Genomic DNA, 27,675 nt, shown 5'->3' on the forward strand with positions numbered 1-27,675 from the left:
TCTGGTAACCTGGCTTCCATCTTGTCAGAATCCAGGATAATGCCCAGGAAGGTGATGGAGGTGTGAGGACCAGAGGTCTTTCCCTGTGAAATGGGAATGTTTAAGGAGGAGAAAAGCTCCAGGAGGGAGTGAAGACCTGATGGCTGACACTGTGGCTGTTCAATGAGGAGAAAGTCGTCCAAGTAGTGGATGACCGCTGGAGTACTGCCGTGTTGGGTCAGAATCCAGTGTAAAGCCTGAGCCAACTGGTCGAACAACCAGGGGCTGCTCTTAGAGCCGAAGGTCAACCGATTAGCAAAATAAAACCTGTTCTCCCATTGAATGCCATAGAATTGCCATAAATGTGGAGCGATTGGAAGTAATTTAAATGCGTCTGCGATGTCAGTTTTAGACAACTAGGAGCCCTTCCCAGCCCTGAGGATGAGAGCAATGGCCTCGTCGATGGACGCATATCTCATGGCAAACTCTTCAGATGGAATTAATGAATTAATGCTGGGAATGACGGAATCATGAGGGGCTGAGAGGTCGTAAATTAAGCATTTTTTATTAGAATCTTTCTTTGACACAACTCCTATAGGGCTGATCCGCCACCGAGAAAAAGGAATCAGGTTGAATGGGCCCAAGAGGAACCCCTTCTCAACCTCCGAGTTCAGGAGCTCCTGAACAGCGGCAGGATCCGACCTGGCCGACTGAAGATTGTCGCACACCCAGTTAGCGTGGGGGAGCGCCACCATCCCCGTGTCAAAGCCGAAACAGAGGCCGGAAATCAAGGAGTCCACAAATCCCGGGGCCGGATGATCCCGCAACAGAACAGCCAAAAGGTCGATATTGCAGTCGGCTAGTCATAGCTGTTTGGAGAACCGCTTTGGACAAGTGGATCTGGGGTGAGCCCTGAAGCAAATGGTGCAGATGTGCAGGGCCCTGCAGCCACTGAAAAGACAAGTGCCAAAGTTAAAATTATTGCAAACTTGGCTGTTGCCAAGATAGACGATGGGCCTTCCTAACTTGTCCATGGAGGAGGGGCTGCGAGAAACACAGGAGGGGCCGGGGATGGCCCTATCTGGTTGAGCCGTGGCGGCTTGCGGACACCACTCCGATGAATGAAAGATCGACTGGCAAGTCGAACATGAAGGGACACGGAGACCGGCAAAATGCCGGCAAAATAACTCCATGTCGAGAGTGGCCAAGTTGACAGAAAACTGAAATTGAGTTAGTGCGGCGGCGGCTTTAGCTGAGAAGGAGCGGTGGTAGTCATAAAAAGCCGTGCTGCCGTACTTGTGCCCAAGATCAGTGACTCTGTACAAATACGTATCCAACTCCTCCCTCCGGGATGGTAAGGCGGAGCAGACCACGTCTCTGTACAGGCTAAAGGCCAAAACAAACTCTGACACGGAGAGCTTGCGGTTGAGCCGGGCATCCTTGGCCTTAAGGACAACCGAGATTTCCCCACAATCAAAGGTCTTATTGTCCGTGGTATCATGGGATGCTATCAGAATTGAAGCCAGGTTCACATCCTTTCCTGCCAAGATGTCTTTCCTGATGTTATCCGGCACGAAGTGGGCAGGTGCTACCACTGGAACTGCTGGGGCCGTACCTGGAGCCGGAAGCTGAAAAAAAGGGTCGGAGAGAGGGACCACCGCCTGGGGTGACGGCAAGGTTCTGGATTCCAAGTCCACCACCCTGGTCCTGATGTCAGCCACGGAAGAGGCAAGGGAATCCATGGTAGCCTGTAGCTGCACCAGAGATTGACGAATGGATGGGGACGAATCCTCCCCTTCTAACGGACCAGACTCTGAGATCAACAGCCTGTATAGTTCGGCTTTTCGTGCCGAAGCTGGATGCCTGATGCCCCTTCTGTGTAACTCAGCGACAAGCTTTGGCACGGTCCATCTCCTGAGGGACTCTGGGCCGCCTTGCCCAGAGACCGAGGTACCCGGAAGGGACAAAGTGTCGTCCACGTCTGACACCTGAGACATGGTTCGGAAGACCTTGAAGACCTGACGTAGGACCTGAAATTTAAAAACAAAACATGGCAGCTGGAGAGGACACGAGAATTGTGTTCCGTATTAACTAAGCTCACGAAAAAAACGAAACTGGGAACGTACCTGTCTGTAGACTCGACACCCTTGCCTTACCGCCTGCGACTTGACGGACGAGACCCGACTTGCCCTGTGGACTGGAAAAGTCAGGAGCCGGCGTGAGAGAGTTATGCGGGACCGAAAATAACACCCAGATGTGGCAAAGATGGACGAAAGGACGGACGCACCGACATGCAAGTTAGACACGAAAAATAGAGTGACGATGGCTGGGTGAGGCAGGAACCCAGCAGAGGCTCCCGAAAGCCAGCGATCACACCGCTAAGGAGGAACGTAAAACACCGAAGGGTGTCCAAGGTACCAGGAGGGGGAGAGATGATTACTGCAGCGAGAGAGAGAGGCCTGGATACTTCCAGGCCGAGCGGAAAGGTTACACCTGAATACTACCAGTTGGGGGGGTGAGTCGCGCACCAGAATGCTTCAGGCTGCGAAGACAGGGACGAGACCTGAATGCCACAGGCAAGATGGACAGGGAAGACACCTGAACGCTTCAGGCACAGATGGACAGGGAAGACACCTGAACGCTTCAGGCACAGATGGACAGGGAAGACACCTGAACGCTTCAGGCACAAATGGACAGGGAAGATCCTGAACGCTTTCAGGCACAGATGGACAGGGAAGACACCTGAACGCTTCAGGCACAGATGGACAGGGAAGATACCTGAACGCTTTCAGGCACAGATGGACAGGGAAGATACCTGAACGCTTCAGGCACAGATGGACAGGGAAGATACCTGAACGCTTCAGGCACAGATGGACAGGGAAGATACCTGAACGCTTCAGGCACAGATGGACAGGGAAGATACCTGAACGCTTCAGGCACAGATGGACAGGGAAGATACCTGAACGCTTCAGGCACAGATGGACAGGGAAGATACCTGAACGCTTCAGGCACAGATGGACAGGGAGGATACCTGAACGCTTCAGGCACAGATGGACAGGGAAGATACCTGAACGCTTCAGGCACAGATGGACAGTGAAAAAACCTGAACGCTTCAGGCAGGATGGACAGAAAACAGAAAATGACACCTGAACGCCTCAGGTGAGGAAAACCACAGTACCAGCGAGTGAACTGCATAACAAGCAACGTGCCGCACCATACCTACCTGAAAGACCCTCAGGCCCAAGAATTTCCACTTGACTGACTGGCAGGGACCCTCAGAGTGCCTGGAGGAAAAAGATTTATTTTTTTTTTTATTTTTTTTAATTAATTAGAAATATGTATAAGAACCCGACCTAATACCTAATCCTGAGACGTCAGAAGGACAAAAAACACGAGGCGGAGAAACCACGACTCTAAAGGAACCAAAAAGAGGACACAGATGTAGAGCATAACCTCACAAGCCACCAGGGTTTTCCGGACACGGCAAAACCAAGGAGTTTTTTTATTTTTATATTTTTTATTTTTTTTATTTTTTTTATTAGTATTAATATTATTATTTTTTGTTTACTATTAAATAAAAACCACAGACCTAACAAACATTGCAGGTGACCTATACACAGTAAGATGAGCTGGTGCATACCCTATGCCCAGACTGCCAGGAATGTTTAGCCTAGTCTGAGCATAGTTTGCGCTTGTTTACGCAATGTCACAAATGACATTCAGGAGCAGGACAGCCCTTCCTCCCCAACACCGTGGCCCGAGCATACTGAGCGGTATAATGTGTGACGTAAGGCCCCCCCCCCTCCCCCCGAGTGGAGGAGGGCGCGTGATGTCAGCCGCCGGGCTCCAGAGCGGGACCTACAGGCAAACGCATGTCCTCTCGCAAGATGAGGGGCGCATTGTGGAGCAGCAGCGGACTGACCAGGAATGGAGGGTGCACAGCGCAAACAGGCATCGGAGCGGTTCGGGTGAGACATACGAGGGGGAAACTGGGGTAGGAGCGATGGTACACATGGAGTGGCGTGCGCCACCACTTACCTGACCAGCGAGCGTACCGGAAGTGACGAGAAGTGCCGGGAACTTACGAATGCGGCATGCGTGGCGGAGAGGACCCAGGAGTGGGGGGTTTAAGAGGAGTGACCTGGCCCCGCCCACAAATACAGGCTGCATGCAGCCTTAACTACTTGTGGGCCAATGACTCATTGGCCCACAAGCAAGAAGCAGGAAGGAATCAAGAGTTAAGATGGTAAAAAATGACGAATATTCTAAAAAACAAATATATAGCACTATATCACATATATTCGTTTTATAGAACATATATATTTTTTCCCCCAATTAGTACAGTTATTGCCCTTCGGCATACTCCTACCCGACAAGCGTCCCTGTAACCATGGGAACGCCTGGTGGTTAGAATATACCATCGGATCTGAGTTTTCACAATCTAACTCAGATCCGATGGTATATTCTAACCACCAGGCGTTCCCATGGTGATGGGGACGCTTGAAGTTAGAATATACCGCCAGGGTGCTGTGATCTGCGCAATTAACCCCTCAGGTGCGGGTTAATTGCGCTGATCACAGCGCCCTGTGCGCCCCCCCACCTCCCCAGTAATAAAATAATTGGTGGTCAGTGCGCCATAACCCCCCTCCCCCCAGTATTAAAATCATTGGTGGCAGTGGCCACAGGGTCCCCCTCCCCCTGTCAGTGTCCACAGGGTCCCCCTTCCTCCTCCCCCCCCCCCCATCATTGGTGGCAACAGGCAGTTTCACCCAGCAGCATTTACTTACCTGCAGGGCTCTCCTCCTTCTGAGAACTCACAGGTCTATGCGCCGCATGTGCCTTCAGCAATGCGCCGCATACACCTGTGAGTTCTCAGAAGGAGGAGAGCCCCGCAGGTAAGTAAATTCTGCTGAGTGATTAAGCATCAGTAGCATCCTGGCTGCCATGTTAACCGATCGAAGCCCGGCCATTACGCTGGGACTCGATCTGAACTGCCTGCTGCCACCAATGATGGGGGGGAAGGGGGACCCTGTGGCCACTGCCAGGGGGCAAGGGGACCCTGTGGCCACTGCCACCAATGATTTTAATACTGGGGAGGTAGGGGGGGTTAGGGCGCACTGGCCACCAATTATTTTAATACTAGGGAGGTGGGGGGGTGGGCGCACAGGGCGCTGTGATCCGCGCAAGTAACCCGTGCCTGAGAGGTTAATTGCGTGGATCACAGCGCCCTGGAGATATATTCTAACTTCAAACGTACCCATCACCATGGGAACGCCTGGTGGTTAGAATAGACCATCGGATCTGAGTTAGATCGTCAAAACTCAGATCCGATGGTATATTCTAACCACCAGGCGTTCCCATGGTGACGGGGACGCTTGTTTAGGAGAAGTATGCCGAAGGGCAATAATTGTACTAATTGGGGGGAAAAAATTAATATTCTAAAAAACGAATATATCTGATATAGTGGTATATATTCGTTTTTTAGAATATTCGTCATATTGTAAGACAAGAATATTCAGCAACATAGCGAATATTAGTAAATTACACATATAGACTGAAATTTCATTTATGTAGTGCTATAATATTTTTTTTGTTAGTCTAATTTTTTTTGTCTCTCTGATTCAGAAAGACAAAAAAAATTTGACAAAAAAAAAAAGATTATAGCACTACATTAGTGAAATTGCAGTCTATATGAGTATTTTACGAATATTCGCAATATTGATATAACTTTGTTTTTTAGAATATTCGTCATATTCTAAAACAAGAATATATAGCAATATAGCGAATATTTGTAAAATACACAAAATCGCAATATGCGATTAATTAAATAGCATATTATTCGCGATAAATAGCATAATGACGAATATTCGATTTTGACGAATATAAGATGAATATTCAATCGAATATTCGCTAAATCAAATATGGCACCTCCCGCTCATCACTAGTGATAGTATCCAGGATTTCATTATGAAGTCACAATGTATTGTCAGCAGATGATAGTATACGGGAATGCATTATGATTTTACAATGTATGGTCAGCAAATAATATTATCCAGGATTCCATTATGATGTCACAATGTATTGTCAGCAGATAATAGTATCCAGGATTCCATTATGATGTCACAATGTATGGTTAGCATATAATAGTATACGGGATTGCATTATGATGTCACAATATATGGTCAGTAAATAATAGTATCCACAAATCCATTTTGATGTAACAATGTATGGTCAGCAGATGATAGCATCCAGAATTCAATTATGATGTCACAATGTATGGTCAGCCGAGGGTAGTATCCCGGATTCCATTATGATGTCACAATGTATGGCTAGCAGATGGTAATATCCAGGATTCCATTATGATGTCACAATGTATGGTCAGCAGATGGTAGTATCCAGGATTCCATTATGATGTCACAATGTATGGTCAGCAGATAATAGTATCCAGGATTCCATTATGATAACACAATGTATGGCTAGCAGATGGTAGTATCCCGGATTCCTCTATGACGTCACAATGTATGTTCAGAAGATGATAGTATCCAGGATTCCATTATGATGTCACAATGTATGGTCAGAAGATAATAGTATCCACTATTCCATTATGATGTCACAATGTATGGTCAGCAGATGGAGGTATCCCGGATTCTATTATGATGTCACAATGTATGGCTAGCAGATGGTAGTATCAAGGATTCCATTATTATGTCACAATGTATGGTCAGCAGATGGTAATATCCCGGATTCCATTATGATGTCACAATGAATGGTCAGCAGATAATAGTGTTCCGGATTCCATTATGATGTTACAATGCATGGTCAGCAGATAGTAGTATCCCGGATTCCATTATGACGTCACAATGTATGGTTAGAACATAATAGTATCCTGGATTCAATTAGGATGTCACACTGTATAGTCAGCAGATGGTAGTATCTCGGATTCCATTATGATGTCACAATGTATGGTCAGCAGATTATAGTATCCAGGATTCCATTATGATGTCACAATATATGGCTAGCAGATGGTAGTATCCAGGATTTCATTATGATGTCACAATGTATGGTCAGCAGATAATAGTATCCTGGATCCATTATGATATCACAATGTATGTGTAACGGTCGCGTACACACACACACAGGGGGAGGGAAGTGACCACTGCGCTCCACCCTTACCCCTGGCCCTGCCTACTTGCCTCGCGAGTCCTAATGACAGGGGACAACTGGACGGCAATCCCTAACTTGGAATAAGTGCAGGGATGACAGACAGACAAACAACAGGACGTGAACGGACCGAGTCAATACCAGGAAAGCTGCAAAGTACAAATGGAGCAAGCAGAGAATTGTCAGGAGAATCCGGGGTCATAAATACCAGGAGAGCAGAGAAGTACAAGAGGAGTCCTAAGAGAGTAGTCAGGTGGGAGCCGAGGTCACAATACCAGGACGGATGCGCAGTACAGGAGGAGCAGGCAAAAGGATGGTCAGGGAACAGGATCAGGTAAGTATTCAGCAGTCCAACAAATAGCCAGGAACCTAGAAATTAACAGGCAACCTGTAGGCAGCAGGCTGCCTGTATTTATAGTGGGGAGTGAGGGTCATGTGACGTGGCCAGCGTCACATGACCGACAGACCAACCAGTCGAGCACCGAGTGATCAGCTCGGCGCTCAAGGCAGACTAGGAGCACCCAGCTAGTAAAGCCGCCCTGGGAATGAGGTCAAACACAGAACCTAATTCCAAAAGCTAAGCAACAGTTCTGCGGGCAATGGGGGACCGAGTGCACCTTCGGAACCCCGTGACAGTATGGTCAGCCGATGGTAGTATCCCGGATTCCATTATGATGTCACAATGTATGGTCAGCAGATGGTAGTATCCAGGATTCCATTATGATGTCACAATGTATGGTCAGCAGATGGTAGTATCCCGGATTCCATTATGATGTCACAATGTATGGTCAGCAGATAATAGTATCCAGGATTCCATTATGATAACACAATGTATGGCTAGCAGATGGTAGTATCCCGGATTCCTCTATGACGTCACAATGTATGTTCAAAAAATGATAGTATCCAGGATTCCATTATGATGTCACAATGCATGGTAGGTAGATAATAGTATACAGGATTCCATTATCATGTCACAAAATATGGTCAGCAGATTATAGCATCCGGGATTCCATTATGATGTCACAATTTATGGTCAGTAGATAATAGTATACAGGAATACATTATGATGTAACAATGTATGGTAAGCAGATAATAGTATCCAGGATTCCATAATTATGTCACAATGTATGGTTAGAACATAATAGTATCCTGGATTCAATTAGGATGTCACAATGTATGGCTAGCAGATAGTAGTATCCTGGATTCCATTATGACATCACAATGTATGGTTAGCAGTTGATAGTTTCCCGGATTCCATTATGACGTCACAATGTATGGTCAGCAGATATTAGTAACACGGATTCCATTATGATGTCACAATGTATTGTCAGTAGATAATAGTTTATCCAGGATTCCATTATGATGTCACAATGTATGGTGATCAGATGATAGTATCCCGGATTCCATTATGATGTCACAATGTATGGTCAGTAGATGGTAGCATCTCGGATTCCATTATGATGTCTCAATGTATTGCTTGCAGATGGTAGTTTTCTGGATTTCATCATGATGTCACAATGTATGGCTAGCAGATGGTAGTATCCCTGATTCCATTATGATGTCACAATGTATGGTCAGCTGATAATAGTATGCAGGATTCCATTATGATGTCACAATGTATGGCTAGCAGATGGTAGTATCCCGGATTCAATTATGATGTCACAATGTACGGTCAGCAGATGATAGTATCCTGGATACCATTATAATGTCACAAAGTATTGTCAGCAGATAATAGTATCCATGATTCCATTATGATGTCACAATGTATGGCTAGCAGATGGTAGTATCCTGGATTTCATTATGACGTCACAATGTATGGTCAGCAGATGATAGTATCCCGGATTCCATTATAAATGTCAGAATGTATTGTCAGAAGATAATATTATCCAGGATTTTATTATGATGTCACAATATATTGTCAGCAGATGGTAGTATCCCGGATTCCAATATGACGTCACAATGTATGGTCAGAAGATTATGGTATCCCGGATTCCATCATGATGTCACAATGTATGGTAAGCAGATGGTAGTTTCCCAGATTTAATTATGATGTCACAATATATGGTCAGCAGATAATAGTATCCAGGATTCCATTATGATGTCACAATGTATGGCTAGCAGATTGTAGTATCCCAGGTTCCATTATTATGTCACATAGTTTGGTCAGCAGATAATAGTATCCAGGATTCCATTATAATGTCACAATGTATGGCTAGCAGATGGTAGTATCCCGTATTCCATTATGATGTCACAATGTACGGTCAGCAGATAGTAATATCCTGGATACCATTATGATGTCACAAAGTATGGTCAGCAGATAATAGTATTTAGTATTCCATTGTGATGTCACACTGTATGGCTAGCAGATGGTAGTATCCCGGATTCTATTATGATGTCACAATGTATGGTCAGCAGATGGTAGTATCCCGCATTCCATTATGATGTCACAATGTATGGTCAGCAGATAATAGTATCCAGGATTCCATTGTGATGTCACAATGTATGGCTAGCAGATGGTAGTATCCCGGATTCCATCATGATGTCACAATGTACGGTCAGCAGATGATTGTATCCCTGAATCCATTATAATGTCACAATGATAGGTCAGCAGATAATAATATCCAGGATTCCATTATGATGTCACAATATATAGTCAGCAGATGGTACAATCCCGGATTCTATTATAACGTCACACTGTATGGTCAGCAGATTATAGTATCCCGGATTCCATTATGATGTCACAATTTATGGTCAGCAGATAATAGTGTCCAGGATTCCATTATAATGTCACAATGTATGGCTAGCAGATGGTAGTATCACGGATTCCATTATGATGTCACAATGTATGGTCAGCAGATGATAGTATCCCGGATCCCATTATGATGTCACAATGTATGGTCAGCAGATAATAGTATCCAGCATTCCATTATAATGTCACAATGTATGGCTTGCAGATGGTACTATCCCGGATTCCATTATGATGTCACAATGTATAGTCAGCAGATAATAGTATCTAGGATTCCATTATAATGTCACAATGTATGGCTAGAAGATAGTAGTATCCTGGATTCCATTATGACGTCAAAATGTATGGTGAGCAGATAATAGTATACAGGAATGCATTATGATGTCACAATGTATGGTCAGCAGATAATAGTATCTAGGATTCCATTATGATGTCACAATTTATGGTAAGCAGATAATAGTATCCAGGATTCCATTATAATGTCACAATGTATGGCTAGCCGATGGTAGTATCACGGATTCCATTATGATGTCACAATGTATGGTCAGCAGATGATAGTATCCCGGATCCCATTATGATGTCACAATGTATGGTCAGCAGATAATAGTATCCAGGATTCCATTATAATGTCACAATGTATGGTGAGCAGATAATAGTATTTAGGAATGCATTATGATGTCACAATGTTTGGTCAGTAGATAATATTATCCAGAATTCCATTATGATGTCACAATGTATTGTCAGCAGATAATTGTATCCAGGATTCCTTTATAATGTCACAATGTATGGTCAGCAGACAATAGTATACGGGAATGCATTTTGATGTCACAATGAATGGTCAGCAGATAATAGTATCCAGGATTCCATTATGATGTCACAATGTATGTGTCACGGGGTTCCGAAGGTGCACTCGGTCCCCCATTGCCCGCAGACCTGTTGCTTAGCTTTTGGAATGAGGTTCTGTGTTTGACCTCGTTCCCAGGGCTGCTTTACTAGCTGGGTGGCTCCCTGCTCCTAGTCTGCCTTGAGCGCTGAGCTGATCACTCGGTGCTCGACTGGTTGGTCTGTCGGTCATCTGTCGCTGGCCACGTCACATGACCCTCACTCCCCACTATAAATACAGGCAGCCTGCTGGCTACAGGTTGCCTGTTAATTTCTAGGTTCCTGGCTATTTGTTGGACTGCTGAATACTTACCTGATCCTGTTCCCTGACCATCCTTTTGCCTGCTCCTCCTGTACTGTGCATCCGTCCTGGTATTGTGACCTCGGCTCCCTCCTGACTACTCTCTTAGGACTCCTCTTGTACTTCTCTGCTCTCCTGGTATTTGACCCAGGCTTCTCCTGACCATTCTTTGCTTAATCCTTTGTACTGCGTAGCTCTTTTGGTTCTGACCCGGTCCGTTCATGTTCCGTATTTTGTCTTATCTGTCTTCCCTGCACATATCCTAACTTAGGGACTGTCGTCCAGTTGTCCCCTGTCATCAGGACTCGTGAGGCAAGTAGGCAAGGCCAGGGGTAAGGGTGGAGAGCAGTGATCACTATATTTTCCCCTGTGTGTGTGTGGACATGACTGTTACAGATTAACAGGCCCAATAACCACTGTATCATGAATCCGCTTACTACTCTGACTGACCATGTCTCTAGCTTGACACAGGTGGTGCAGGAGCTAGGAGAGAAACTCCGTTCTTTTGAGTTAGGGCAAGGTTCTTCCACTCCTCTGCCCTCCAGTCCACATTTTGAACCCCAGATCAAGCTCCCAGAACCCTTTTCTGGAGACCGGAAGAGGTTTCTCTCCTTTAAGGAGAGTTGCAAACTCTACTTCCGTTTGCGCCCCGTGTCCTCCGGTCCCGAGAGCCAACGCGTGGGGATTATCATTTCTCTTCTACAGGGTGATCCCCAGGCCTGGGCATTCTCGTTACCTCCTGGGGCCAGTTGTCTGACTTCTGTGGAGGGTTTTTTTCAGGCCCTGGGTACCCTCTATGACGAACCAGACAGGGCCCTGGTAGCCGAGAGTATTGCACCCAATTCAGACGGTGGTGTGTCCCCTCAGGATGGAATGAACCAGCCCTGAAGAGTCAGTTTAGATCTGGTCTGTCTAATAATTTAAAAGATCTATTAGTCAGTTATCAAATTCCAGAGACCTTAGAGGAGATGATGACCCTAGTTGTCCGACTTGACCGACGAGTTAGAGAGAGACGACAAGAACAACAGTTCTGTTCTCAGATGGTGTTCCAGCCAGAGGCCTTTTCCAGGGACAACACTGAGGCCTCCACCGAGGAACCCATGCAGGTTGGCATGACCCGGGGTAATCTTTGTCGCAGACGCGTAGAGTGCTTCTACTGTGGAGATCCTGGCCATTGGATCAACAAGTGTCCTAAGAGGGTCCTCTCTGACAAATCTCCTAAGGCAAGACAACCTAAAGACCTGGTACACCCTGATTTTTCTAAATATAAGCTTTTGGTACCCATAACAATTTCTCTGGGGGTTAATAAGTGGCCGGGTAAGGCCTTTATTGATTCCGGTTCAGCGGCCAGCTTTATTGACTTTGAATTTGCTAGTAAATTGGATATTCCAATGTTTGCTTTACCTACACCTATCCATGTCATGGCTATTGATGCTACTCCCCTGATTGGTGGTACGGTGAGGTCATGTACCTCTGAAATTTCTCTGACCGTGGGTGTGTGCCACTCCGAGAGATGTTCTCTTTTAGTCCTGGAGAACCTACCGGTTGAGGTGGTACTAGGGTTGCCTTGGCTCCGTTTACATAACCCCACAATTGATTGGTCCAAAGGAGAGTTGGTGAAATGGGGACGTAAGTGTGACTCATGCTTGTCCGTGGTCCAGGCTGGGGTTTCAGTAAGGTCTAATACATTACCCTCACTTAAAGAATTTTCTGATGTATTCTCATCCCCTACTCCAGAGGTTCTACCGCCCCATAGACCTTATGATTGCTCCATAGAGCTAATAGAGGGTGCCGAATTTCCTAAAGGGCGAATTTATAATCTTTCAGGGCCCGAACGCAAGGCTATGGAAGATTATATTAAGGAGAGCCTTGCTAAAGGGCATATTAGACCTTCAGTCTCTCCTATGGGAGCAGGGTTTTTCTTTGTTAAAAAGAAGGATGGTGGTCTTAGGCCTTGCATTGATTACCGGAGATTGAATAAGATCACTGTCCAAAATAGATACTCTCTCCCATTGATTCCGGATTTATTTAACCAGGTTCTGGGGGCAACCTGGTTTTCCAAGATTGACCTGAAAGGGGCATACAATCTAATTCGAATCAAGGAGGGAGACGAATGGAAGACAGCGTTCAATACTCCGATAGGACACTTTGAATATCAGGTGATGCCTTTTGGACAAAGCAATGCCCCAGCTGTGTTCCAAAACTTAATGAACGATATTCTCAGGGAGTTCTTAGGTATATTTATTATTGTCTATCTTGACGACATTTTGATATTCTCTCCAGATTTCGAATCTCATGTGTCTCATGTCAAACAAGTATTAGAGGTGTTGAGGGAGAACCAGCTATCCGCTAAGCAAGAGAAATGTGTCTTTGGTGTACAGGAGATACTGTTTCTAGGGCATGTTTTGACTCCTCACGCCTTTAAGATGGATCCTGGTAAGGTTTTAGCAATTAAGGAATGGGTAAGGCCTTCATCCTTAAAGGCTTTACAACGGTTTTTGGGTTTCGCTAATTACTATCGTAAATTTATCATGAATTTTTCTGTAATTGCTAAGCCATTGACCGACCTTACTAAGAAAGGGGCGGATTTGGAGAATTGGTCTACCAAGGCCATCTCTTCATTTGAAACCTTAAAAAAGGCATTTAGTAGCGCTCCCATTCTGATCCAGCCTGATCAGGAGAAACCTTTTATTGTGGAGGTGGATGCGTCCGAGGATGGCGCAGGAGCAGTCCTTTCACAAGGTCCTGCTAGCCTCACTAACCTAAGACCGTGTGCCTTCTTCTCCAGGAAATTCTCTCCCACGGAGAGAAACTACGACATAGAGAATAGGGAGCTGCTGGCTATTAAATGGGCATTTGAGGAGTGGAGGCATTTTTTGGAGGGGGCAAGGCATCGAGTAACTGTTGTCACTGATCATAAAAACCTAATGTTTCTCGAGTCAGCTAAGAGGTTGAATCCCCGACAAGCCCGATGGGCTCTCTTTTTTACCCGTTTTGATTTCTCCATTACGTTCAGGCCGGGAAGTAAAAATGTGAAAGCAGACGCATTATCTCGGAGCTTCCATGCTTTTAACCCACTGAGACGCCGCCTGAATCCATCCTACCAACAAACATCTTCTTAGCAGCTCTAACCCAGGATATCTCGGCTCGCATTAAGGCTGAACAACATCTGGCACCGGCATCCACCCCAACAGATAAGTTGTTTGTTCCCGTACAATTTCGTCTCCAGCTGTTGGGGGAGTGTCACGATTCTGCCTTTTGTGGACATCCGGGTGTTGAGGGCACTAAGGATCTGGTTTCTAGATCTTATTGGTGGCCCACTCTGACCAGGGATGTTAAGTCCTACGTGTCAGCCTGTGAGGTTTGTGCCAGGTCTAAGACACCTTGGACTCGCCCTGCTGGTAACCTACGACCCCTACCCATTCCCAGTAGACCATGGTCCCATATCTCGATGGACTTTATAACTGACCTACCGCTGGCGGAGGGTAAGACTGTGGTTTGGGTAGTTGTCGATAGGTTTAGCAAGATGGTTCATTTCATTCCCCTGTCTAAACTTCCGAATGCTAAAACCCTGGCGTCTATTTTTGTGAGAGAGATTGTTCGTTTACATGGCATCCCGGAAAATATTGTTTCTGACAGGGGTGTGCAGTTTGTGTCCAAATTCTGGAGGGCCTTCTGTCAAAGATGTAAAATTTCATTGTCTTCTTCTTCCGCCTACCATCCTGAGAGTAATGGGCAGACTGAACGCCTTAATCAGTCTGTGGAACAATTCTTGAGGTTGTATGTTGCTGATGACCAGCAATTATGGGTCAAATTCCTTCCGTTGGCTAAATTTGCTTTGAATAACCGTGTCAATTCTTCCGCTGGGGTCTCCCCTTTCTTTTGTAACCATGGTTTTTATCCCCGTTTTCATTCTGGGTCATCCGTCTCCTCCTCTAACCCTGAAGCGGATAAACTCTCCTCCGAACTGTGCACAGTTTGGGCCCGGGTTCAATCGAACCTAGAAAAGGCTCAATGTTCTCAAAAACTCAAGGCCGATAGGAGACGTTCAAGGGGGGTAAACTTTCAGGTTGGGGATAAAGTATGGTTGTCCTCCAAGAATCTATCTCTCAAGGTAACTTCTAAAAAATTTGCTCCTCGTTTTATTGGACCATATAAGATCACGGAAGTGATTAACCCGGTATCTTTTAGGTTGGAGCTGCCTGAGTCATTTCACATTCATAATGTGTTCCATAAATCTCTGCTTAAAAAATATTTTGAACCGGTAGTACCATCAAAAGCCTCGCCTCCGCCGGTTCTTGTTAATGATGCTTTCGAGTATGTGGTGTCTAAAATAGTGGATGTCAGGAAGGAGAATAATTCCTTGCAGTACCTGATTCACTGGAAGGGGTATGGACCTGAAGAGAGATCTTGGGTACCTGCCAGGGAGGTTCATGCTCCTAGACTTGTTCGTAAATTTCATTTAGAACACCCTGAAAAGCCATCGCCTGAAGTCTTGGGTCTGGTGGCCCCTCGTAAAAGGGGGGGTACTGTCACGGGGTTCTGAAGGTGCACTCGGTCCCCCATTGCCCGCAGACCTGTTGCTTAGCTTTTGGAATGAGGTTCTGTGTTTGACCTCATTCCCAGGGCGGCTTTACTAGCTGGGTGGCTCCCTGCTCCTAGTCTGCCTTGAGCGCCGAGCTGATCACTCGGTGCTCGACTGGTTGGTCTGTCGGTCATGTGACGCTGGCCACGTCACATGACCCTCACTCCCCACTATAAATACAGGCAGCCTGCTGGCTACAGGTTGCCTGTTAATTTCTAGGTTCCTGGCTATTTGTTGGACTGCTGAATACTTACCTGATCCTGTTCCCTGACCATCCTTTTGCCTGCTCCTCCTGTACTGCGCATCCGTCCTGGTATTGTGACCTCGGCTCCCACCTGACTACTCTCTTAGGACTCCTCTTGTACTTCTCTGCTCTCCTGGTATTTGACCCCGGCTTCTCCTGACCATTCTTTGCTTAATCCTTTGTACTGCGTAGCTCTCTTGGTTCTGACCAGGTCCGTTCATGTTCCGTATTTTGTCTTGTCTGTCTTCCCTGCACATATCCTAACTTAGGGACTGTCGTCCAGTTGTCCCCTGTCATCAGGACTCGTGAGGCAAGTATTATGTCACAATGTATGGCTAGCAGATGATAGTATCCCAGATTCCATTATGATGTCACAATGCATGGTCAGCAGATAATAGTATCCAGGATTCCATTATGACGTCACAATGTATGGTCAGCAGATGGTAGTATCCCGGATTCCATTATGATGTCACAATGTATGGTCAGCAGATGATAGTTTTGCGGATTCCAATATGATGTCACAGTGTATGGCTAGCAGATGGTAGTATCCTGGATTTCATTATGATGTCACAATGTATGGTCAGCAGATAATAATATCCAGGATTCCATTATAATGTCACAATGTATGCTCAGTAGATAATAGTATCCAGGAATCCATTTTGATGTCACAATGTATAGTCAGTAGAGTTGAGCGAACACCTGGATGTTCGGGTTCGAGAACTTCCTGGAAATGTTCGGGTTCGGGATCCGAACTCGACCCGAACTTTGCCCCAAACCCGAACCCCATTGAAGTCAATGGGGACACAAACTTTTCTGCACTAAAAAGGCTGTAAAACAACCCAGGAAAGGGCTAGAGGGCTGCAAAAGGCAGTAAAATGTAGGTAAATCCCCTGCAAACAAATGTAAAATAAAAATAAAATAATTAAAAATTAGCCAATATCAATTGGAGAGAGGTCCCATAGCAGAGAATCAGGCTTCATGTCATAGCAGAGAATCATGCTTCATGTCACCCAACACTGGAACAGGCCACTGTCAGATATTTTTAGGCCCCGGCACCCAGACAGAGGAGAGAGGTCCCATAGCAGAGAATCAGGCTTCATGTCATAGCAGAGAATCATGCTTCATGTCACCCAACACTGGAACAGGCCACTGTCAGATATTTTTAGGCCCCAGCACCCAGACAGAAGAGAGGTTCATTCAACTTTGGGTTGCCCCGCAATATAATGGTAAAATGAAAATAAAAAGAGGTTTGAATGAGGAAGTGCCCTGGAGTACACTAATATATGTTTAAGGAGAGGTAGTTATAAATGTCTAATCTGCACAAGAGATGGACAGGTCCTGTGGGATCCATGCCTGGTTCATTTTTATGAACGTCAGCTTGTCCACATTGGCTGTAGACAGACGGCTGCGTTTGCCTGTAATGACGCCCCCTGCCGTGCTGAATACACGTTCAGACAAAAAGCTGGCCACCGGGCAGGCTAGAACCTCCAAGGCATTAAAGGCTAGCTCTGGCCACGTGGACAATTTGGAGACCCAGAAGTTGAATGGGGCCGAACCATCAGTCAGTACGTGGAGGGGTGTGCACAGGTACTGTTCCACCATGTTAGTGAAATGTTGCCTCCTGCTAACACGTTCCGTATCAGGTGGTGGTGCAGTTAGCTGTGGCGTGGTGACAAAACTTTTCCACATCTCTGCCATGCTAACCCTGCCCTCAGAGGAGCTGGCTGTGACACAGATACTTTGGCGACCTCTTGCTCCTCCTTTGCGTTCGCCTTGGGCTTCCACTTGTTCCCATGTGACATTTGGGAATGCTCTCAGTAGCGCGTCTACCAACGTGCGCTTGTACTCGCGCATCTTCCTATGCAGGAAGTAAGGTGGGCACATTGTCTTTGTACCGTGGATCCAGCAGGGTGGCAACCCAGTAGTCCGCACACGTTAAAATGTGGGCAACTCTGCTGTCGTTGTGCAGGCACATGTGTGCCAGGCTGCCCAGAGGTAAGGACAAGCTGTCCTCTGTGGGAGGCGTATCGTCATCGTCCTGCGTTTCCCCCCAGCCACGCACCAGTGATGGGCCCGAGCTGCGTTGGGTGCCACCCCGCTGTGAACATGCTTCATCCTCCTCCACCTCCTCCTCATCCTCGTCCTCCTCGTCCTCCAGTAGTGGGCCCTGTCTGGCCACATTTGTACCTGGCCTCTGCTGTTGTAAAATACCTCCCTCTGAGTCACTTCTAAGAGACTGACCTAAAAGTGCTAAAAATGACCCCTCTTCCTCCTCCTCCTGGGCCACCTCCTCTTCCATCATCGCCCTAAGTGTTTTCTCAAGGAGACATAGAAGTGGTATTGTAACGCTGATACTGGCGTCATCGCCACTGGCCATGTTGGTGGAGTACTCGAAACAGCGCAACAGGGCACACAGGTCTCGCATGGAGGCCCATTCATTGGTGGTGAAGTGGTGCTGTTCCGCAGTGCGACTGACCCGTGCGTGCTGCATCTGAAACTCCACTATGGCCTGCTGCTGCTCGCACAGTCTGTCCAGCATGTGCAAGGTGGAGTTCCACCTGGTGGGCACGTCGCATATGAGGCGGTGAGCGGGAAGGCCGAAGTTACGCTGTAGCGCAGACAGGCGAGCAGCGGTAGGATGTGAACGCCGGAAGCGCGAACAGACGGCCCGCACTTTATGCAGCAGCTCTGACATGTCGGGGTAGTTGTGAATGAACTTCTGCACCACCAAATTCAGCACATGCGCCAGGCAAGGGATGTGCGTCAAACCGGCTAGTCCCAGAGCTGCAACGAGATTTCGCCCATTATCGCACACCACCAGGCCGGGCTTGAGGCTCAGCGGCAGCAACCACTCGTCGGTCTGTTGTTCAATACCCCGCCACAACTCCTGCGCGGTGTGGGGCCTGTCCCCCAAACATATGAGTTTCAGAATGGCCTGCTGACGTTTACCCCGGGCTGTGCTGAAGTTGGTGGTGAAGGTGTGTGGCTGACTGGATGAGCAGGTGGAAGAAGAGGAGGAGGAAGCCGAGTAGGAGGAGGAGGCTACAGGAGGCAAAGAATGTTGCCCTGCGATCCTTGGCGGCGGAAAGACGTGCGCCAAACAGCTCTCCGCCTGGGGCCCAGCCACCACTACATTTACCCAGTGTGCAGTTAGGGAGATATAGCGTCCCTGGCCGTGCTTACTGGTCCACGTATCTGTGGTTAGGTGGACCTTGCCACAGATGGCGTTCCGCAGTGCACACTTGATTTTCTTGGATACTTGGTTGTGCAGGGAAGGCACGGCTCTCTTGGAGAAGTAGTGGCGGCTGGGAACAACATACTGCGGGACAGCAAGCGACATGAGCTGTTTGAAGCTGTCTGTGTCCACCAGCCTGAATGACAGCATTTCATAGGCCAGTAGTTTAGAAATGCTGGCATTCAGGGTCAGGGATCGAGGGTGGCTAGGTGGGAATTTACGCTTTCTCTCAAATGTTTGTGAGATGGAGAGCTGAACGCTGCGGTGTGACATGGTTGAGATGCTTGGTGATGGAGGTGGTGGTGTTGGTGGTACATCCTCTGTTTGCTGGGCGGCAGGTGCCAATGTTCCTCCAGAGGCAGAGGAAGAGGCCGAGACAGCAGCAGAAGAGGTAGCAGGGGGAGCCTGAGTGAGTTCCTTGTTTTTAAGGTGTTTACTCCACTGCAGTTCATGCTTTGCATGCAGGTGCCTGTTCATGCAGGTTGTGCTAAGGTTCAGAACGTTAATGCCTCGCTTCAGGCTCTGATGGCACAGCGTGCAAACCACTCGGGTCTTGTCGTCAGCACATTGTTTGAAGAACTGCCACGCCAGGGAACTCCTTGAAGCTGCCTTTGGGGTGCTCTGTCCCAGATGGCGGTGGCCAGTAGCAGGCGGACTTTCTTGGCGGCGGGTGTTCAGCTTTTGCCCACTGCTCCCTCTTTTGCTACGCTGTTGGCTCGGTCTCACCACTGCCTTTTCCTCCGAACTCTGAAAGTCAGTGGCACGACCTTCATTCCATGTGGGGTCTAGGACCTCATCGTCCCCTGCATCGTCTTCCACCCAGTCTTCCTCCCTGACCTCCTGTTCAGTCTGCACACTGCAGAAAGACGCAGCAGTTGGCACCTGTGTTTCGTCATCATCAGAGACGTTCTGAGGTGGTATTCCCATGTCCTCATCATCAGGAAACATAAGTGGTTGTGCATCAGTGCATTCTATTGTCTTCCACCGCTGGAAAAGGGCTAGGTGGATGTGCAGCACACCAGACCTGCAGGGTATTGCGAAGTGAGGTCACGGTTATGGGCAATCGAGGGTTACTCACTGTTTGGAGGCATGGGCAGGCATGCGGCAGTGAAGGAGAGGCTGACACAAAGTTCCTCTGGGGCACACTCTGTATGTAGGGACCAGGTCTGATGGTGGATGAGGTGCCCTGGATGTTGCGGGTGTTTTGAGTGCCTGGGGCAAGGTCCCTTTAAGGATCGTGACGCCAGTGCCTGTAACGGTGGCACACCGGTTTCCAGTAGCAATAAGTGAGGTACACAGGTGGTATAGTGAACCAAACGTTGCTTTACTTTAAACAGTCCAACTTTGTACATACAGATGATGATGCAGTCCCTTATATCAATGTTCCACAAGCAGGCTTATTCTCAACAATATGGCAGGTAATAATCTTGCAAGATACTCGGAGGGTACACAATTAATGCTTCACAGACCAGGCTGCACTATCTCACAGCTATTCTGGCTGGCTGTATCCCAAGGCCCGGATGCCTAAATGCTGGCTTTAATCCTTGGTAGTTAATCTTCCTCCCATATTGACCCTTGCTCTCACTTTATAGTACCTCTGCCCATCAGCTTACTTATCTGAGCTGGTTGTACTGGCACTGCTTGGCTTGAGGGTGTCTTCCGGGGTCTCCCAGGAGGCAAGTTCTTCTTCTGGGGTAACTCTTCTGAACTAAACTTAGACTCAGGAACTTCAGGCTGACTAGGCTACACTTCTAGCCACCTGGACTGAACTAAACTCTTCCCTGTCTGGGCCTATCTATTTATACTCAGGGCTCTCTAGCTCCCTCTAACGTCTAGGAGGCTGAACTACACCCTAACAGGCCTGACACCCAGATAACACAGGGAAATGAACATTAAACATCACATTAATGCAATAGACATATTAACCCTTGTGTAGTGCCCACCTTTACCTAGTGGGACACTACATACCCCCATGCTATGACATTGCCCGTCCTCGACGCAACATAAGGGGTCCGCCCAGCTGTAAACTGCAACCTGAAAGACAAAATGGAGAACATGCATATACAATAACCACCACATTAGCAATATAAATATAACAAACAGTTTCACAGGAAAATGCGGTGAAATGGGGCGTCGTTTCTTCTTCTCTCAGGATAATATAAGGGAACAGGGGGCGCTGACCTGGCTCAGCGTATCAATAATACCAGGATAGTCCATAATAAAACAGTAGTCCCATAGAAAGTGTAGAACAAAATAAGTTCTTGGATGCTCAAAGAACAAAATTAGTCCGTACCCAAAGCTTGTAGAGGGTTAAACAGGGGTTTCCTGTGAGGGGCTACCTGGGCCCATAATGTAGTCTCCAAATCTCACAGGTGGGTGCCCCTTGGTAGACCGCGTGGACCTTCTTACTGGCGGAGATTCCTCCTGACTTGGTTCAGGAGAGTTGGAGGAGTCCACAGGCTCTGGAACTCTCTCAGGTACACTCTGGAACAGGTCATCCTGAGGCAAAGAAATAGCAGGAGCGGAAGTGGGTTCATCCTGGGATGGAGGAACAACTGGGACAGGAGCTGGTACTACCAGGTTTAACCAGGGTGTGAGAAACCAATGAAGGGGATTTTTATCATGTATCAGGTTCTCAACAGCCTGCATAGGATCAGCAGGTTGGGCCGGCAACTCAGGCTCAGGTGACTCTGGCTCAATGTTCTCTGCTACAGGTTCTCCTTCTATGCAGTGTTTTAAACGATTGTGTACAACTTGGGAGCCTTTACCTTCTCTGAAGATTTGGTAAATGTGAGCCTCAGCGTTAGGAATGGCAGAAATGACGTAGGGAATCCTCTCCCACTTACTGTCCAATTTGCTGGTCCGATGGTTGTTCTTCAACCACACCAGGTCTCCTAGAGCTAAGGGTTCCGCATGAGCAGCCAGGTCATAGTCTCTTTGCTGTCGTTCCCGGGCATTCTCCATGCGTTCCTGAACGACCTCTTTGGCATTGAGGAGACGCCTTTGGTGCTACACTACCCAGTGAGTCTTTGGTAGTGGGTTAATGACATCAGGCACTTGTACATCTAGGGAGTGATCAGCAGGCAACCTCCCTTGACGGCCGAACATCAGATAGAAAGGTGTGTAACCGGTGGAGCAGTGAATTGTGTTGTTATAGGTATACATGAGTTGTGGCAGTAGAGTGGGCCAATTACCCCTTGTCTCTGGGGGTACTACTCTCAGCATTTCAATGAGAGTTTGATTCATCTTTTCACAGAGTCCGTTACCTTGCGGATGATAGGCGGTGGTCCGGACTTTCTGGCAATTATGCAGCAGGCACATCTCTTGGAACAGCTGTGACTCAAACGCAGACCCTTGGTCGGTGAGGATTCTTTCTGGGCAGCCGTAGGGCAGAAGTAAATGCTTCCAGAATGCCTCTGCTGTAGTCTTAGCTGTCAGGTCTTTCACAGGCACTGCTACGACAAACTTAGTAAAATGATCAATAATGGTCATGGCATAAGTATACCCTGAGCGACTCGGCTCCAACTTTACGTGATCAATAGCAACAAGTTCTAAAGGAGTTTTACTTACAATAGGATGGAGAGGCGCCCTTTGGTCATGGCGTTCACTTCGCCCCACAGCACAGGAATTGCATTCTCGGCACCATCTCTCAATGTCTTCTCTCATCCCAATCCAATAGAATCTTCTCCGAATGGTGGCTTCAGTCTTCTGCATGCCGAAGTGTCCGGACTGGTTGTGATACATTTCTAACACCAGACTGGCATCTCGACGTGGTAGGAGGATCTGATATATCCTATCACAAGACACTGGATCCAGGCTCCTTCTAAGCAACAGGCCCTTTTGAAGGAAAAGTTGGTGGCGATGTCTCCACAGTCTCATTAGTTCAGGGTCTGCACTCTTCATGCGGACTCTCTCAGGAGTTCTCCCACTGGTAAGGAAGTCGAGCAGTTCACCGAGGACTCTACTTTCGGACTGGAGCTTAATCCACCTTTCTTGGTCGCCCCTGGACTCAGGAATATCTGATAATGAAAGATCAGCAGTGGAGTGATCTTCAGTGCGGATATTATCCTGCTGGGCAAATTTACTGTAAAACGCTGGCATTTCCACTTCTTCCCAGGCATCCTTTGGTTCATCTTGGGCTTCTGTAGTGGGGAGCCAAGACAGGGCATCAGCATTGTCATTGGAGCGGCCTGCCCGGTATTTCACAGTGAAGTCATAGTTGGCAAGGCGGGAGGCCCATCTTTGCTCCAGAGCCCCTAATTTGGCTGTATTTAGATGCGCCAGGGGGTTATTGTCCGTGAAGGCCACAAATGGTGTGGCAGCGAGATAGTCTTTGAACTTTTTGGTCACAGCCCACACTAAGGCAAGAAACTCCAGCTTGAAGGAACTGTAGTTCTGGTCGTTCTTCTCAGCTCCCTTCAGGGATCTGCTGGCGTAGGCAATTACCCTCTCTTTGTTATCTTGCACTTGAGCCAACACGGCCCCCAGGCCTCTTTTACTAGCATCTGTGTAGAGGTGGAATGGCTTCTGATAGTCTGGGTAACCCAGAACAGGGGGTTCGGTCAGCTTTTTTTTTAGGAGCTGAAAGGCAATCTCCCGTTCTTCGTTCCACTCAACAGGAATAGGAGTCTTTGGACTCTTCTTGGGATGCCCCCACAGGAGTTCCTGGATTGGATCCGCAATTTGTGCGAAATGCGGGATGAAACGCCTATAATACCCTGCAAAGCTGAGAAAGCTTCTCACCTCTTTCACGGTGGTAGGAGTAGGCCAATTGCGGACAGCAGAAAGTTTATCAGGATCTGGCTGTACTCCTTCGGCACTGACAACTTGCCCTAGGTATTTTACTGCTGGTTTCAGCAGGTGGCACTTGGATGGCTTGACTTTGAGGCCATATTTAGTGAGGATTTGGAACACCTCAGCCAGGTGTTTTAGGTGGTCCTCATACGTCTTGGAGTATATAATAACGTCATCTAAATATAACGATACAGTTTCAAAGTTCCTATGGCATAAACAACATTCCATTAACCGTTGGAACATCCCTGGAGCATTACACAATCCAAACGGCATGTAGTTAAATTCAAACAGGCCCATAGGTGTAGTGAAAGCGGTCTTTTCTCGATCTTCTGGGGCCATAGGTACATGCCAGTACCCACTAGTTAAATCCAGGGTAGAGAAATAGGCCGATGACCCCAGGGCAGTCAAGGACTCCTCAATGCGTGGTAATGGATAAGCATCTTTGTGGGCGATTTGATTGATCTTTCTGTAATCCACACAGAACCTTATACTGCCATCTTTCTTTCGAACAAGGACTAGGGGCGCAGCCTAGGGACTGTGACTGTCCCGGAATATATGAGTCTTTCATTTCTTGTATCATCTCTTTCACAGATTGATAAGTAGTAGGTGGTATGGGTCTGTGTCTCTCCTTGATAGGAGGATGAGAGCCAGTGGGTATGGTATGTTGGATTACACTGACCTCTCCATAGTCCGTGGAGTGCTTGCTGAAAGCCTTGTGATGTTCTCTTGCTAGCTTCAGAACTCCCTCTATTTGCTCCTTCGGCGTGGATTCGTTCCCCACATGAAGCTCTTCCCACCAGGATGTTGTCGTGGCGCCAGCGGTGGCGCTGCTGCTCTGTGTGGTCTGGAACGCCTCCTTGGCAGGCATATGGATCACATCCTGGAAATACACCTGGAAAACCTGAGCAACGGGGCAGTGCTTAAAAAGAGTAACGGGGTGATCATCAAAATTAATTAAACGGACAGGCACTTTACCTTGGGACACGGTCACCAGACTCTTGGCTGTCCGTACGAAGGGATGATTCTCAATCAGGATAGTTTCCACTAGGGCTTGATAGTCCTGACCCTGGATCCCTAACACCGCACGGCACCTCAGGATGATCTGGGAATTCGGAGGCAGGATTACCGGCCGGTTGTCTCGGATCCGGACAGTACAAATTTCCCTTTTTTGTTGGCGAACCTTTGTTGAGCGCACAGTACGCTGATAGTCTTTTGAATGACCCTTCTAGAAGCAGGCGAGGCTGAGGGTATAGTTTGGTTCAATGCTTCAAGCACTTCGGAGTAACAGTTTTTAAGGACATTAGTCCCTAGGATCACAGGGTGGCCTCCTTTATCTCCTGCTTGTACCACAATTACACCTTGCTGTGGTAAGGTGGCCTCTCCCACCTGAAGAGTAGGTTCCCAGTACCCATGGACTTTCACTGGCTTACCGTTGCTGGCAATCATATCTAGCCAGGACTCTGGTGGCTAGGTGAGGAGACTTGGATCCCAGAACTTGTCAAAGGCAGGTCGTTGGATAGTGGTGACCTGTGACCCCGTATCCAGCAGGGTATCCCGTTAATACATATTAGAATTTTTGGACGGGATCCCACGTATTTATGCATCCAGCTTGGATCCTTTGGACCTAATGTTCTACCTCCCGAGGGGCGGTCCTCTGCCTCAGGGTTTGCCCGTTTAACTGCCAGCACATTGATTCAGTATGTCCATATTTTTTGCAATAGTGGCAAACAGGCTGCTTTCGATTTCTAGACCGATAATTCGGTCGTCCATCAGGTTCCTTTGGGTATACATCCCTATATGCAGGTGGGAGCCTTGGAGAAAAAGGGCCTTCATCTTCTAACAGTAATGGGCTTTACCACTCCTCTATTTTCTTGCATACTTTCTCTAAGCTCAGAGTGAGATGGTTCACTTGCTCCATTAGTGCTGCCACTACATCTGTTACTGGAGCCTGAGTGGCTTGACTGACTCCAGCCGGCCCCACATTGACAGTTTTTGGTTGACAAACCTAAGGTTTTGGCCTAGAATTCTGATGGCCAGCTCTTTAAAGTCCAAAAATGCACAATCGGGGTGTTGGGCTGACAGCATCCTCAGCTGGCCCTTTAAATGCTCAGTACTTATACCCGCAATGAACTGTTCTCTAAGAGTCCTGTCCTGATCCTCAGCTTCCTTGGGGTCCACCTGGACCACAGCCCTCAGGGTCTCTTGTAAGGACGGAGCAAAATCACGGAGTGACTCCCCAGGCTGCTGCTTCCTGCTGAAGAATCGCATTTTAACTTCGGACACCGTTCTGGCTTCAAATGTGGTGCCGAGGCGATCAAAAATCTGCTCCAGGCTACTCTTTTCAGAACGGGGCCATGACTTCCCTGCGGGCGGCCCCTTCTAACTGAGCTAGGAGGATCTCTATTTGTTGTTCAGCAGATATAGGGTAGAGCCAGGTAAGGCCAGTATCTGGTCTCTAAAGTCCTTTAATTTGTGAGCTTCCCCTGAATATCGTGGAAACCAGGGGGCCCCAAAATAATACGGCATGGTCAATGGCATCAGGCTCGATGCTGCCGCGGCGGCAGGTGCCCTATTGTCAGTTGCGGGCACTTCAGAAGGCATATCTGGGGCCGCCTGCCCTGCTCCTTCAGGTGCGGACATAATGTTACTAGATGGGTATGGCCCTTTAAATGACGGCGGAGCAGACCGGAGCTAAAATGTCAGAGTTCTTCTTTTTTTTTTTTTTTTCAAGTAAAGTCTCTTGTCGCTAGGGGAGGACCCTCTCCGGTACCCTAGCAGTGGTTGGGGCTGCCCCGGTATAGTAATGAGAAGGGGACCGGTGAAGGGTAAAGTTAATACTTACTCCGGCGGTGCTCGCTCCAAGTCTCGCGAGATGTGTGGCTACGTCAGACGGGAGTCCCACGCTCAGCGCCAGAAAGTAGGCGGTACTTTTTCCAGACAGGGCGGCGTTTCTTCCTCCTTGCAGGCTGGGCGGTAACTTCACCTTGTCCTTTTTCACGCCAAACGGGTACAACGAGGCACACTTTTAATCTGGTCAGGTTAAGCGGCCATCTTGAGCAAAACGCTGTCTGTCCACTGACAGCAAGCGGTGGCTTAATAAACAGCAAAACAGTCCATGCAATAATATAATCTTCACACCGCAATTATTACAGTCCTTTGACCCAAAAATTTTCAATAAACAGTAGGGCTTGTTCACTTTATAGGCTTATAATGGCACACAGTTTTGTAATCCACAATGGCGCGGATATGATCGTATCCTGTTCGTGACGCCAATTTATGCAGCACGCCAGACCTGCAGGGTATTGCGAAGTACGGTCACGGTTATGGGCAATCGAGGGTTACTCACTTACTAGTGAACCAAACGTTGCTTTACTTTAAACAGTCCAACTTTGTACATACAGATGATGATGCAGTCCCTTATATTAATGTTCCACAAGCAGGCTTAGTCTCAACAATATGGCAGGTAATAATCTTGCAAGATACTCGGAGGGTACACAATTAATGCTTCACAGACCAGGCTGCACTATCTCACAGCTATTCTGGCTGGCTGTATCCCAAGGCCCGGATGCCTAAATGCTGGCTTTAATCCTTGGTAGTTAATCTTCCTCCCGTATTGACCCTTGCTCTCACTTTATAGTACCTCTGCCCATTAGCTTACTTATCTGAGCTGGTTGTACTGGCACTGCTTGGCTTGAGGGTGTCTTCCGGGTTCTCCCAGGAGGCAAGTTCTTCTTCTGGGGTAACTCTT

Source organism: Bufo bufo, chromosome 4, assembly GCF_905171765.1.
Source record: "Bufo bufo chromosome 4, aBufBuf1.1, whole genome shotgun sequence".
NCBI lineage: Eukaryota > Metazoa > Chordata > Amphibia > Anura > Bufonidae > Bufo > Bufo bufo.